Source organism: Pavona decussata, unplaced genomic scaffold (genome assembly GCF_977016875.1).
Source record: "Pavona decussata unplaced genomic scaffold, jaPavDecu1.1 SCAFFOLD_16, whole genome shotgun sequence".
NCBI lineage: Eukaryota > Metazoa > Cnidaria > Anthozoa > Scleractinia > Agariciidae > Pavona > Pavona decussata.
This window is the reverse complement of record NW_028145439.1, coordinates 2,653,048-2,665,135: the sequence shown is the minus strand read 5'-3', so window position 1 is coordinate 2,665,135 and position 12,088 is coordinate 2,653,048. Positions and strand designations below refer to the sequence as shown.

The 12,088-nt window shown below is 36.8% G+C and overlaps 2 protein-coding genes across 3 annotated transcripts in view; one reads left to right on the top strand and one right to left on the bottom strand.

The window, feature by feature from the left end:
* Nucleotides 1-10,273, bottom strand: part of LOC146487324 (sodium channel protein 1 brain-like) — a 34,012-nt gene extending 23,739 nt beyond the window's left edge. Inside the window, exon 1 of the mRNA XM_085087135.1 lies at nucleotides 10,190-10,273. The gene's annotated coding sequence lies outside the window, so the exon portion shown is untranslated. The remainder of the gene's footprint in view (nucleotides 1-10,189) is intronic.
* The window catches only part of LOC146487323 (sodium channel protein 1 brain-like), a 45,101-nt gene continuing 37,888 nt past the window's right edge, over nucleotides 4,876-12,088 (top strand). Inside the window, exon 1 of one of the 2 annotated variants that reach the window (XM_085087116.1) lies at nucleotides 4,876-5,085. The gene's annotated coding sequence lies outside the window, so the exon portion shown is untranslated. Of the gene's footprint in view, nucleotides 5,090-12,088 lie in introns of both variants that reach the window. The other variant, XM_085087124.1, reaches the window with a different exon arrangement.

Sequence of the window (12,088 nt, the reverse complement as noted above, 5' to 3'; positions counted from 1 at the left end):
TCTTTTGCAGTTGTCGTTATATTCGTTGTGAAAGGGCATAATTCTACCTGAGGTCTTGTTGACTTTCTTTCTTATTTGAAGGGGCCAAAAGCTAAGGCGTCTATTCCAAATTTTAAAAAAAAAGTATGGAAATTTCCTATTTTGGTTAAAAATGCAATAAAAATTCACCCCTACCAAAAAATAGAAAATAATTTGTATCTCTTTAAATGTTCCTCTGGCTGTGAAACGCACTTTCGTGGAATTTGCAATTGATTCTTTACTAGGGGCAATTCGCAGTTTTATGGGTTGACCAACTTTGCTTCAAAGCCTCTCATTTCACCCTCACTTTTGGCTGAGTTCAGATCAAAAAAGTATATTCAGTATCAAACGCGCCATTTAACGCTAAGAGAAGGTAATAGAACACACCATAAGCGGTCCGGAATCTTTGTCGACTGGGTCGAGTAATCATTCTAATTACATTTTTGACTGCATTTAAAGATCTGTTAGACGTGCGGTGCTGCGTGCAGAGTTTGGATCCAACGTTGAGGATTTTGCAGTTTCCGGTGTTGAGACAAAAGTATCATATAGTTCACGAATATAAGGCTTAAATTAAAACTATTTTGATAAAAGGAAAGCAACAAGATAAATTACTTCTGCCGTTTTCACTTTTGCCTTGATCGACTCGCAACCTCCTTAGATCATATAAAACGACTAATTACTGGGTTCTGTGTATATTTTAAAAGGTGGTATATTGAAAATGTGAACTCCCAAATGGTTCGCACTTGATATTTTGATCTTTAAAAGAATTTTTTTTTTTTTATTTTAAGAATGTTTGTTAGAAAATCAAGGGTAATTTTTTAATGGAAGGCCTTTGTTTAGACGATCGTCGTTCGGTTGTCGAAAGTAGGGAACTTATGTTAATCCTGGTGTTTAAAATTATCATTGTTTCTTTTGTTTAAAGCCATTTCCAAGGCCAAAATTATGATACACCTTAACATAAGTCTACGTAAATAACATGGACAAAACCGTTTTCTTCAAAAGGTCTAATTCTGAATTTAAATTAAAAATTAAAATCCAATTAAAACTACAATCGTACAAGCCACTGTGAATGTAGCTTAGCTTCAAACAACCTGGCATTTTTATGAAGCTTTTTTATTTTTTTTTCTTCTTAAAAGGCGGAGATTTTTAGAATACATTGTTTTAATTTGAGGACCACATGTCATTGTCAACAGTAAATTAATTCAGCGGCTTCTCTTGTCGAAGGCATATCCCACAATTCGTATTAAATGATAATTAATCATGGTAGTTCTTCTTTAACCCACAAGTTATGACTTGCTAGACACTATTTGTTTCCAAAGCTTTAATACTGAAACTTAACGATATTGTGGCTATTCTTGTTTCAAAAAGTGAGTCAGAAATTAGTAATTTTCAAGATATTTAGAATTTTTGGAAAAATTTTGACATTTTAGGAGAACTGGCGAAAAAGAAATGAACAAACAAACACACAAACAAACAAAAAACAGCTGGGCTATTTTTTTCGAGATGTGTTACTTGGCTGATTCTCAATCTTCGAGGTGGATTCAAGAGGAAAACTGGAAGTTGGGGTACTAACATGTTGAGTGTTTCATATTTTGCATATATCTTTAAAAATGTTCAAGGGAAACTGCCAGACGGAATATATTTGTTCCAGAGTTCAAATGGAGACTGGGGACGAGTTTTTAAATTTTCATTTAATCAGAAATAGGAGTCCATCACAAGAAAGATCACATTAAAATTAGTTAGTTTACCAATTTTGAGGTTCTGTCGTTAGATTGTAACCATGTAGAAGGCTTTCAAAAAGGAGAATAATTAGAGACTTTCTATGGATTTGGGAGACCATAGACATTCGTATGGAATTTGTGTGACCTTTAACAGGTCACGGCCTGGTTACTACGCAATGAAACATATCCAAACCTGGTAAACTTACTAATTTTTATGTGATCATCCTGGCGATAGGATTCACTTCTTCATATGCCGCAATTTGAACAATGTGTAAACTAGAGCCTAGTCTCTTTGTGAACTTCGGAACGGGCGATTGTTCTTATTGTTCATCAATAAATTTTCTTCCGACCAAAGATCAGTGAAACTGGTATTGCCAATATACAGCTCAACAATTTGACCTGCAAGGCAAACCGTTGAAATAAAAGAAGCGTAAGCATACTAGATATAAATGCAATGAAACAATCTGTTTGTTAATGAACTAGAAAACTAAATGCGTAAGTTTTAGTTTTGCAGACGGGTTCTATCCATCCAGGTATTTAATTTTTGTCAGCTGAACGCTATTGCTTCAGCAAATGAACACTATCACACCAAGTGATAAATTTAAACCAATCGGTCTCAGAGAAAATTTCTTGGTAAACTGCAATAGGCCATTTCGGAGTTGCTGTGAACCTCATTATGAAAGTAAAGCTAAGTGCAAAGTTTTTATTATTCATTCATTCATATGCAAACAAAACTAATTTTCATATGAAAGCTTTTGCACTTAGCCTCGCTTTCATAATGAGGTTCACAGTAACTCGGAAATGGCCTATTGCCATTATTACAAATTGTATATCATTGGATAACAAAATTCTTGAGTTTTGATTGGTTTAGCGACTATGCAATATCAGCCATTCTACCATGCCTTTAATTAAAACCGTCTTCTGGTCTTTCTTGCAAAATAGAATCAATAGGGTCCAGTAATAATTCTTGGCTATTTTTCAATGAAACAATTATTTTACTCCCTCTTGTTAGATGTGGCATGTTTATAGTTATCTATCATGCCATATCCAGCCTTCCCTTGTGGAAAGACAACGGGTTGTCTGCAAATATGGCGTAAATATTGTCTTTATCTAATTATCTGTGTTTTCTGGATCTATGATTAACCTGATAGTTCTCGCTCGTTGACTATCCGTTGTTAGCATAACCCGCTAACCAAGTATTAAGCAAACTCGCAATCTGATTGGCTAAACAAGGGCTTTTTAATTTTCGAAAGACTGCCGTAGGAGCGCGTGCAAGCAAAATTGCCACCTCACAAATCAACTAACCAGCTAGTAATAAACCACTTTAATTTTACCGCTTTTTGTTTTCGAATAGATCACGCACCAGCTCAATTATGTTAAAACAATAAGGCACGCTCTCAGTTCTGTAAACTTGAAAACTCAGCTCGAGGCATCGCCTCTTACTAACCATCAGCCGATGGAAACCTCGAGCTTGCCGTGGAGTTAAATAAAATAGTTAAATAAAAAACTTCGTTTCGTAGTCTAATAAAAAACGACCTAATTAATTGAAGAATATTTAGATATTCCCTTGGCGTTATTTAACGCAAATTGATTACTTCTTTTCAATATCGTTGATATAGGCTTCTTTTTTTAAAACGATCCAGCTAAGTAAGTTTCTCTATTACGTAGAAAAAGCCTTTAGATTCAAAATTTAAAGCATTTAGAAGTCACTTTGATCATATACGTGCTTTTTCTTGGCAGAGGGCAATCAAATACCCAATGCGTCTGAAAGGCGGAATATTTAACAGCTGCCTTAAAAGCCCAATTTTAATTAAAATGTTGGATCTGTTATAATTTCTGTCATCCTTCGGTTTATCGGCATGCGACCTATTTGCGTGGGATCAACACCACAGGTTAACAAATTTCTTAGGTAACGTTGGAGGCGAGAGAACAAATTTTAACACCGAGTTATCAAGTTTTTTTTAATATCAAGACTTTGCGTGGCAGATGGGGAACGAGTCATGAATATTAACTTCTCCCGCGTTATTAATAAATTGTCGCTTTCGTAACTCATTCATATGCGTCACGGAATTTTGTTCTCCGTAAATTTATCGTCATAACCAACAGTTTTGTTTGTCAATGACGTTTATACTTTCTTCGTAACTCTTGCTGTGCAAAAATAACATTTTAAACTGTGATAAATGTAGCCGCTTTGTCGAGCCACTGGCAAATTACTTTCTGGCAATTTCTCGAGGAGTACTGACGTCCTTGTATCATCATAATTTCTTTATTTCAAAAGCGCCGGACTTACGAAGTTAACGAGTTCTCTGAGTACAAGCTTAAGTGGAGCCTCAAGCGCATCGCATTGAACAAACGGAAGCGCCTTTGTAAAAGCTACAAATCAATGACGCACCTTTACCCTCACGAAATGTCGTATAAATTTTCTTCCTTAAGAAATAATTCGTCACATACCTAAAAAAATACTAGACTTTGTCTTAGTGCAGTACTGTCAGTACTGACTACCAATGCTCATGTATTTTTTAAAAATTTAATAACTCAAAACACGTCCAATTGATTCTTGTTTGGCTCACTTCAAAATTAATTCCAAAAAAGCCTGAAAACAATAATTTTGATCAGGAAATAAATTGTAAGGATCGATGTGATATCGTGTAAAAAGTGCCGTAAAAGCCGTATAGACTGATACAGCGTTAGTTTTACAACCATTTGAAAACCGCCGCTGAAATGATTGTTTTCTTGGTTGGGAATATTAACACCAAGCGGAGAAAAGAACTATTAATTTGACAAGCAAAGGAAGTCTAACGATCTTATGCCTTGTACACGAAAAGCACTGCACTAGAAAAAGCGGTACATTGACTATCGTAAATATAAATTATACAGTATTGCAAGACGAGTAGGTATTCCTCGAACACTACTTTAAATCTTGATTACATTTTAAACCGCTTTAGCTAAAACACTTATATAGCGCCCTCGAGCCTCTTTTAAGTGGTCTAACGTCCGTTCTATTATTTGACCAATGAGCTACGAGAAAACTGCAAACAGCTCCTTTTCAGATTAGAAATTTTGATTGACAGGCACGTGCTTGTCACATTTGAAAAGAAATTCACGCGGCGTATGTTTTTTACACTGACTTCTAGCTGCGTATGTTCGTTCGTTCGTTGCATTGTCCTTTAAGTATCACAAACAAATTTAAATATACTTGCAATTTTGTTTGTTCCTTCTAGAAGCAATCATTGATTGCCTTGACTCGGAATACCATTGAGTAATTTTACCACCATCGTACCCGCTGTTTACAACGTGACGACTTGAGCAGTTATTCCACAAAGCGCTCATTCATGGAAGAACTAAGGTAGGTGAGCTTCAGTTTGTTTGTCCTCTAAGCTTGTTTAGTTGCTTCGTGCCTACATGTTTTCTTTTTTAATAGTTGCGCCATCAACTCTAACTCCTACTTTCAAAACCTGAAGTAGCAATGATTTTTTGTTTCGTTTTTTATCTATTAGTGAAATTTGTGTGAAACATAAAATCATAACTAGTACTTTACTTTGAAGAAATTCAAAGCGGATCAAAACGCCGAAGGAATGAATTGATGTCGTAGGCAGTTTTATTAAAAAAAATTTCACTCTGAGCCAAAGTTGCAAACGCGCGCGTTTTACAGGTTTCGTTGAGTTACAAGACAAGCAATGTTTAATTTTTGCTTCTTTATACCCTGGAAAAAATTGTGGCAGGTGTCACGAAGAAGTTCAATTTTCCTTTCTGAGTATGAATTCATCTGAAAAGTATAGAATGCAGTACGAACTTGGTAAATATGGTATCTCGAAAACCAGACCTAAATCTGAGTTTGTTTTATGAACCAAATTTGACGTGCATGAAAAATAATCCGTTAAGTACTTGTGTTGAGCCAATTGTTTACAAAACGTTTTGAATATCAACTGGTTTAACATTTTCATTTTGTTGCGTTTTTAATAATAAATCCGTCGTTGACAGTATCTAAAATATAATTTAAAAGAAATACTTTTATTACGTGAATAAATTTCCTATTCCTAGGATATCATGAAACAGAGATAAACTGAGAAAATTGTGGCCGTTACTTAAGTGAACAAATGCTATACGTGTATAGGTGCGTAAAACAATACTTTAGCAATAGTCTTTTTACTCCAAGTGCCGTACGCAGGTGGATTGTGAGATCAGTTAAATCATCTCACTCCTCTTAGATTTCTATCTGTAAGATCTGATGCCATTAAATTCCAGTTTTTATTTTCTTATTGAGTTCGGTATTTTCCCCCATGTTTGCATTCCCTTCATCGGAGAGATTAAGAATTCCGCTTAAGGCAAACGGCAAAACGACAGAAATTAAACTACGTGACCATGTTTAATTTATCATTCATTAGCCGCTCGCTGTTTTCAGTTTCTCAGTAACAATTGAGTAGCTTTGCTTTAACATGAAAGGCCAGAATTATTTTGCACCGTTCTCATCTATGTCCTCTTTTTTTTGAAGAAAACATATTCTTACGTTTGCCGTTTGTCGTAAACGCGATTCTTAGTCTCTCTACTATGGCGTAAAATATCTGTAAAGTTTATAATTTAGTATTTTCGTTGGTTAACCTTCGGCCATATGGAACTCGAAACCCCGAATTACCGGCGGCTTTTCCTTATCTTTACTTACTGACTGAACGTTTCAGGTTAATATGAAGCCATGATAAAAATAAACTACCCCATCTCATTCAAGAAGCCGGATAACCAAGTAAAAATTTGTATTGAAACATTAAGGAGGCGCACTTTCATGTTTTACTACTTATAGCTGCAAGCTACAATGCTGTTGGGAAAGATATATATCTTGTTTCTCAACGTAAAACAATCAAGAAAATAAACAAACCAAAGATAATGGCCATAATTTTGTGTGTAAAGATTTCAGAGGTTCTCAAATGGTTTAATGTATAAATTGGTTTCACTTTGCGTTGGTTTGGAGAACAAAGAATAGATGCGTCATTTATACGGAAGGAACAATATCAAGCTAGCGGCATGCATGCGCAGGGAAAAACAGTGAAAATAAAAGCTATGAAGCACGCTAGAGCAGTTATATTAAACAAAACAAAATGTTTGGAAACAGTTATAGTTACCCAGCAAGGTATACATTGCGGAGGTTGTCTATCATGGTATATTTAGTAACAGAACATAAATCCCCATTAATTTAAATCGGACATTTACAGCATCCTGTTATTCCCGATGTCCGCTCATTCGCTTCACCAGTTCCGTGTGTCGGATTTATTTGACTACGCTTCATCGCTGCGCTAGACGCTCCGTGGACATTACTGATCTTAGAGGACTTGCTGCAAATATGAACCTATAGCTAGTAAATGCCTTCGCGATTGGTCGCCACAAGGGTTCCTGTAGTTTGATGGTTAGAGCATCCCATACATATGACGAAGATCACGTGTTCGTATCACATCGAGTACTTTTGTAGTCCTGTTGTCGTGAAGAAGTCAATACAGGTTGCTTACAACAATTTTTCTACTTTCCGTATTCTTCTTCAAAGTGATGGAGAGATATTTGTGGCGCAATGTTGACTTTTATCTAACCACTACCTTAGTAAAATGCAGCCAAACTACCCAATGCAATTATCTTTCATGTTCAGATGTTTGAAAGTACCCTTTTGGAGCGCGCGCATATATAGCGTCGTTTCTATGCCCACGAATACGTTAAACGTGTCCTTGATTAACTACGAAATCTACGCGGCATAAGGTATTCATATTCGAAATAGACAAACTAACCAAATCTGAGTATGTGATGTTGTCGATTCCCACCTTTTGGCCTTTACTGGGAAAGCCAGGGCCAGTTTGCAGCGTTTCAAATGATTTTGTGGAGCTCTATATTGGATCACTGGGATGAAGGCGGTTTACTGAGTTTAGGGAACACAAAGAGAGAGCAAGAAAATCCTTCGGAAGACAAGGAACGACTTCAGAAAACTCCCAGTCAGGTCATTGTGATGGTTTGCATCATGTGTGGTGATTTTTACATCGCCTTACATCGTTGCTATCTACTTGTTAACTCGCGCAAGTCCATCATTTTAACGATTGTCAAGTTTATTTATCCATTAATGCCATGCGCATGAGAGAGGCACGTCAACTCGGCTCCAGGGAACTGTGATCCATCAAAATCTGACTTGGACTGACTTAGATTGTTATGTTTGTTTGGTACAAACATAACAATTTTATTGTTTTGACTCTCGATAAAGCGGACACCATGAACTTCGCATGTAAAATAAATTGCAGTCTGATGTTCGTCATTTGTCAAAACACACTTCAAAACACTTCTGGAATGTTTATTCTCGCGTAAATTTCATTAGTGGTTGTACAACACTCTTGTGCCTTTTCCCTCCAGATTCTTTAGGAGAGACCAAGCCCTCATCCTCCATTCTTAACGACTGCTCAGCAGATTCACTACTGTTGATAAGCTTGTTCTTACACAATATTTTGGGTCGCCACGTAACTCATAAATAACTGGAATCTCAAGCCCCAGGCCGCCACCTCTGTTGATCCTCACACCCCGTTTTTACGGACTCTCGCTATTACGGACACTAAACGACGTCCCGAGGGTGTCCACTGTAACGAGAGTTGACTGTTTTTCATAAAAAAAATTCAACCAGATTGCCTCCTTAACGCATCCTGTCACGCTCATTAAGGCATGTATTTGTGAGGCTTTTTCCTATTTTATCGCTTGGTAACAAACATCTTCTGGCGTTAAACGTAATGACGACACAAGTGCGTCACGACCATGGTCCCCTTGGATGGTGTGGGAGCTTGTGTGTTAAAAGTATTACAATTATCAACCAGTTTGCGAATTTCTAGCCAATAAATGCTCGAAAACTTCAGGAATGCAGTACTGTTCTAATTATCTGGCAATCTACGGCCTTTTTTTTAAAAAAACGTCGTCAGAAATTCAGAATTCGAAATCGTCGAATATTTTCAGGTTCCTTGAAATTTTTTGGAGGTGTTATCAAAGAAGACGCTACAAATGGTCTTAAGTGGAGCAAGTCTTTATACAGTGAAAACGAATGAAAACGCACAGATTTCCAAAAAGGATACGAAACGTTTTTGAACAAGCATTTTTAAGCTCTCTAGTTTCTAACCTGAAACGCGCAACAAAACTCTATACACCTGGCCCCAGTTGTTCAATAGCCGGATAACTTTTTCCGCTGGATAAGGCACTCTTCAGCGTCTAAAATATACTTCACGTTAAATGTTTTCCAAGATTTTCGTACACTCCCCAACTAAGCAGTGGTTAGAGTGTGCATATTCTGTTGTACAAGAGGAAATACTGAAATCTTTGCACAGATTGAAACTGTCGGATAGTGACTTATCCACTGGATAAAGTTATCCGGCCTTTGAACAACTGGGGCCTGTAGTTTAAAGAGATGCATAAAACAATGAGTGAAAAAATAAAAATATCGAACAGTGCAGGTATTTAGCCATTTAAAGAAATAGTTGTTTCAGTGTTCAGTTGTACAGTTGTATCACGAGGTTTTTAAAACACGGAGTCTTTTTTATCCCTGCTGCTTTCAGACTGTTCTGAGTAGAAACTGACTCGGCACTTCTACATTCTTTAAACTGAAATTCCAGCAATTGGCGATGAAACGTAAAACTTTTGCTCAAGTCCGTAATCAAGTTCAGTACGTGGAAGGTGGAGACATTTAACGAAGTGAAATTGGTTTGTTTAGGTGACAAAGTGGAACTTTGGGTTATTTATTTTAAAAATGACTAAGGTTTTTGTTGATAGGTTAAAAGTCGTTAGAATTGGGTTTCTCTCGATGACATTTACTCAGGCGGGGAACGAAAAATGAATGAAACGAAACAAATTAATCTGTAAGAGAACGCAATTAGCGGTTGATTAACACAATTGGGGGAGCCAAGGTAAAAACTTTCAAATCATTTTTCCATCCTATCCAAAGCTCTCAGTGACGGAGATAAATATTAATATGTTTAAGATATAATTTTGCAAACGAGGAATTGTGCTTAAGTGCGGGATTATCACAAGAAGTGGAGATACTATGATGAAATCTCTCGTTCAATCTTAAAAAGCAATTTTCTTTTTTCTGCGATTTTCGCTTTCGCAAAATGAAATACCGCCGATTGCGGAGATACTGGAAATTTCGTACGTTCGATGATATCAGAAGTATGATTTAAGTAATAGTTTGTCACGCGGTCAAAAGGTTAAAAATCCCGGGAAATAGATTTTATCCCTGACACTCTAGGTTCAGGGAATTATAGGCATTTTGCAAAAGGGTTTTGTAGCAGACAATTCAAAAACGCCCTTCTAAACGATCTAAAGGTGTGTTGGGTCTTCCAAGAGGAGTTATCATTCCGAATCACTAAAACTTAGGTTTTGTTGCCTTTTTAACTGAACTGCAACATGAAATGAAAAAAAAAAACAAAACAAACAATCTTGTCACTTCGTACCTGTAACAAGCGATCCACGGTGGGTCAAAATCGAACACAAAAATCGCCAGTTGTCGGTGATTCTTGTTGCCTTTACCATTCGTCTGAGTTTGAGCTAAATGAATTTCATGCCATCTCTTAATTCTTATTTGTATTACCCCGTGCCCGCTAAAATAGATTTCAGCGCTAGGTGTTGACTTGGAAAATTATTTGCGGTCTCGAAACAAGTTGCTCAAGGTAAAGAGAAATTTTTCAACCAATGATAGGTCATGGCGCAAGTGCGCTGAATATTGGCGTCATTTCGTGTTTGTTCGTTGCCGGAAAATCCAACACGAACTATATTTAGTTCTGGGCTTTAGAAGAGAAACCGTACCGAACGAAACGAGCTCAAAAATCATTATTTACCATGGCTCTGTTTTCGTTGTGGGGATATGGTGTTTATCGTATCGTGTCATATCATTTGTTGCATTAAATATTCAACGGCATCTCGGCGCGTCGCAAACTCGTTACAGCGAAAAAGCGGCTTGAATTGCAATTCCATTAAGTTTTTAAGAATGTTGATTGGCACTTCGGTATATCATAACTTTCTGCTTTCACCTGGTCGCGGTTATTTAAACTCAAAAACCGCAAAGTAATATTTTATTCAAGGTAAAATGTGCCGTTCTTGTATCAGCTGTCGCGTAAAGTTGCTCGGGCATGGATGAGGAATGCATAGAGTTGGATGAGAATGTTTTCACTTCTCAATGGTTATCTGCAGACCAGCTATTAAACCAGGATGAGAGCTTTGTCGAGGATACGTCTTGTTTACGGAAATAAATAATTGTCCGCCCCTATTCTCATAGAAAATTTTCGCAGCTTTTATCAGTACGATGTGAATACAACAAAGTCACCGAGAGCGTACGAGAATTTGAAACAAAACTGCCCGAGATTGAGTGTCGTAACGCTGGTGAACTCTCGGAGACCACCGTTCGCCTTAAATAATGGAACTTTTTTCTGCTCTGAGGGGCTAAGGATAAGTCAAAGTCAATTTTGGTTTTGTAATGTGCTATCAAATCCTTATAAGTAAACAGCATTATAACTGAAATTTTGATTATATTGGCTGGAGATCGCAGCAGGCTTTTAAAATCTTGAGTGAGGAGATAGCATTCTTCTCAGAAAAAATAACAATTACGTTTGTGAAGTCATGATGTAGACAAAGTAACTTTTTAAACGTCTAACGCCTAAAAAAATAAAATAAAATAGAGTAAGACAGAAAGTTACAGGTTACTGAAAAATTTTCACAATAGCCCTACGACGCCTTGAGTAATTCAGACACTCAGCTGCCCTTATTAAAGCAAGATATATGTTCTGATTCAACCCAGTCATAACAGAAGGTAATTTTGTCATCCATCAGTAAAGCTGAGAAATATTCAAATGATATTTTTAGTTCGCCTCAATACAACGAAAAATTCTTTGAAAGCTCCAAGAAGAAGAAAGTTTTGCTGCTCTACCATGCAGACTAAAGCGATGGATTAATATACTTTTCGATAAAAAAAATGTCGAAAAACCATCCTACCAGCGCGGTTTTCTGTGAGTAAAATGTTTGAAGGGTGAAAAACGAAGTAACTCTTATTTGAGTTTGAAAATATGTTTGAATATTTGTCCCGCTCGCTTCTCAGAACAGATCACATTCGCGGTCGAATATTAGTGCGTAGTAACTGTCTATTAATCCAATCTGGAAATGTGGGATTTTGCGATTGAAAATTGGATTTACCGTTCTGTTTAGGGATAAACCAATATGTAAGCTGCAGTCCTAACGCTAGTTGCTCGACATACAAATCGGCGTTGTCGGAATCTGTACCTTTTCCTTTATTTATTTAACAATTAGATTATGAGCTCGAGATTTCTATCGCGTGATAGTTGATGAGGGCGAAGCCCGAA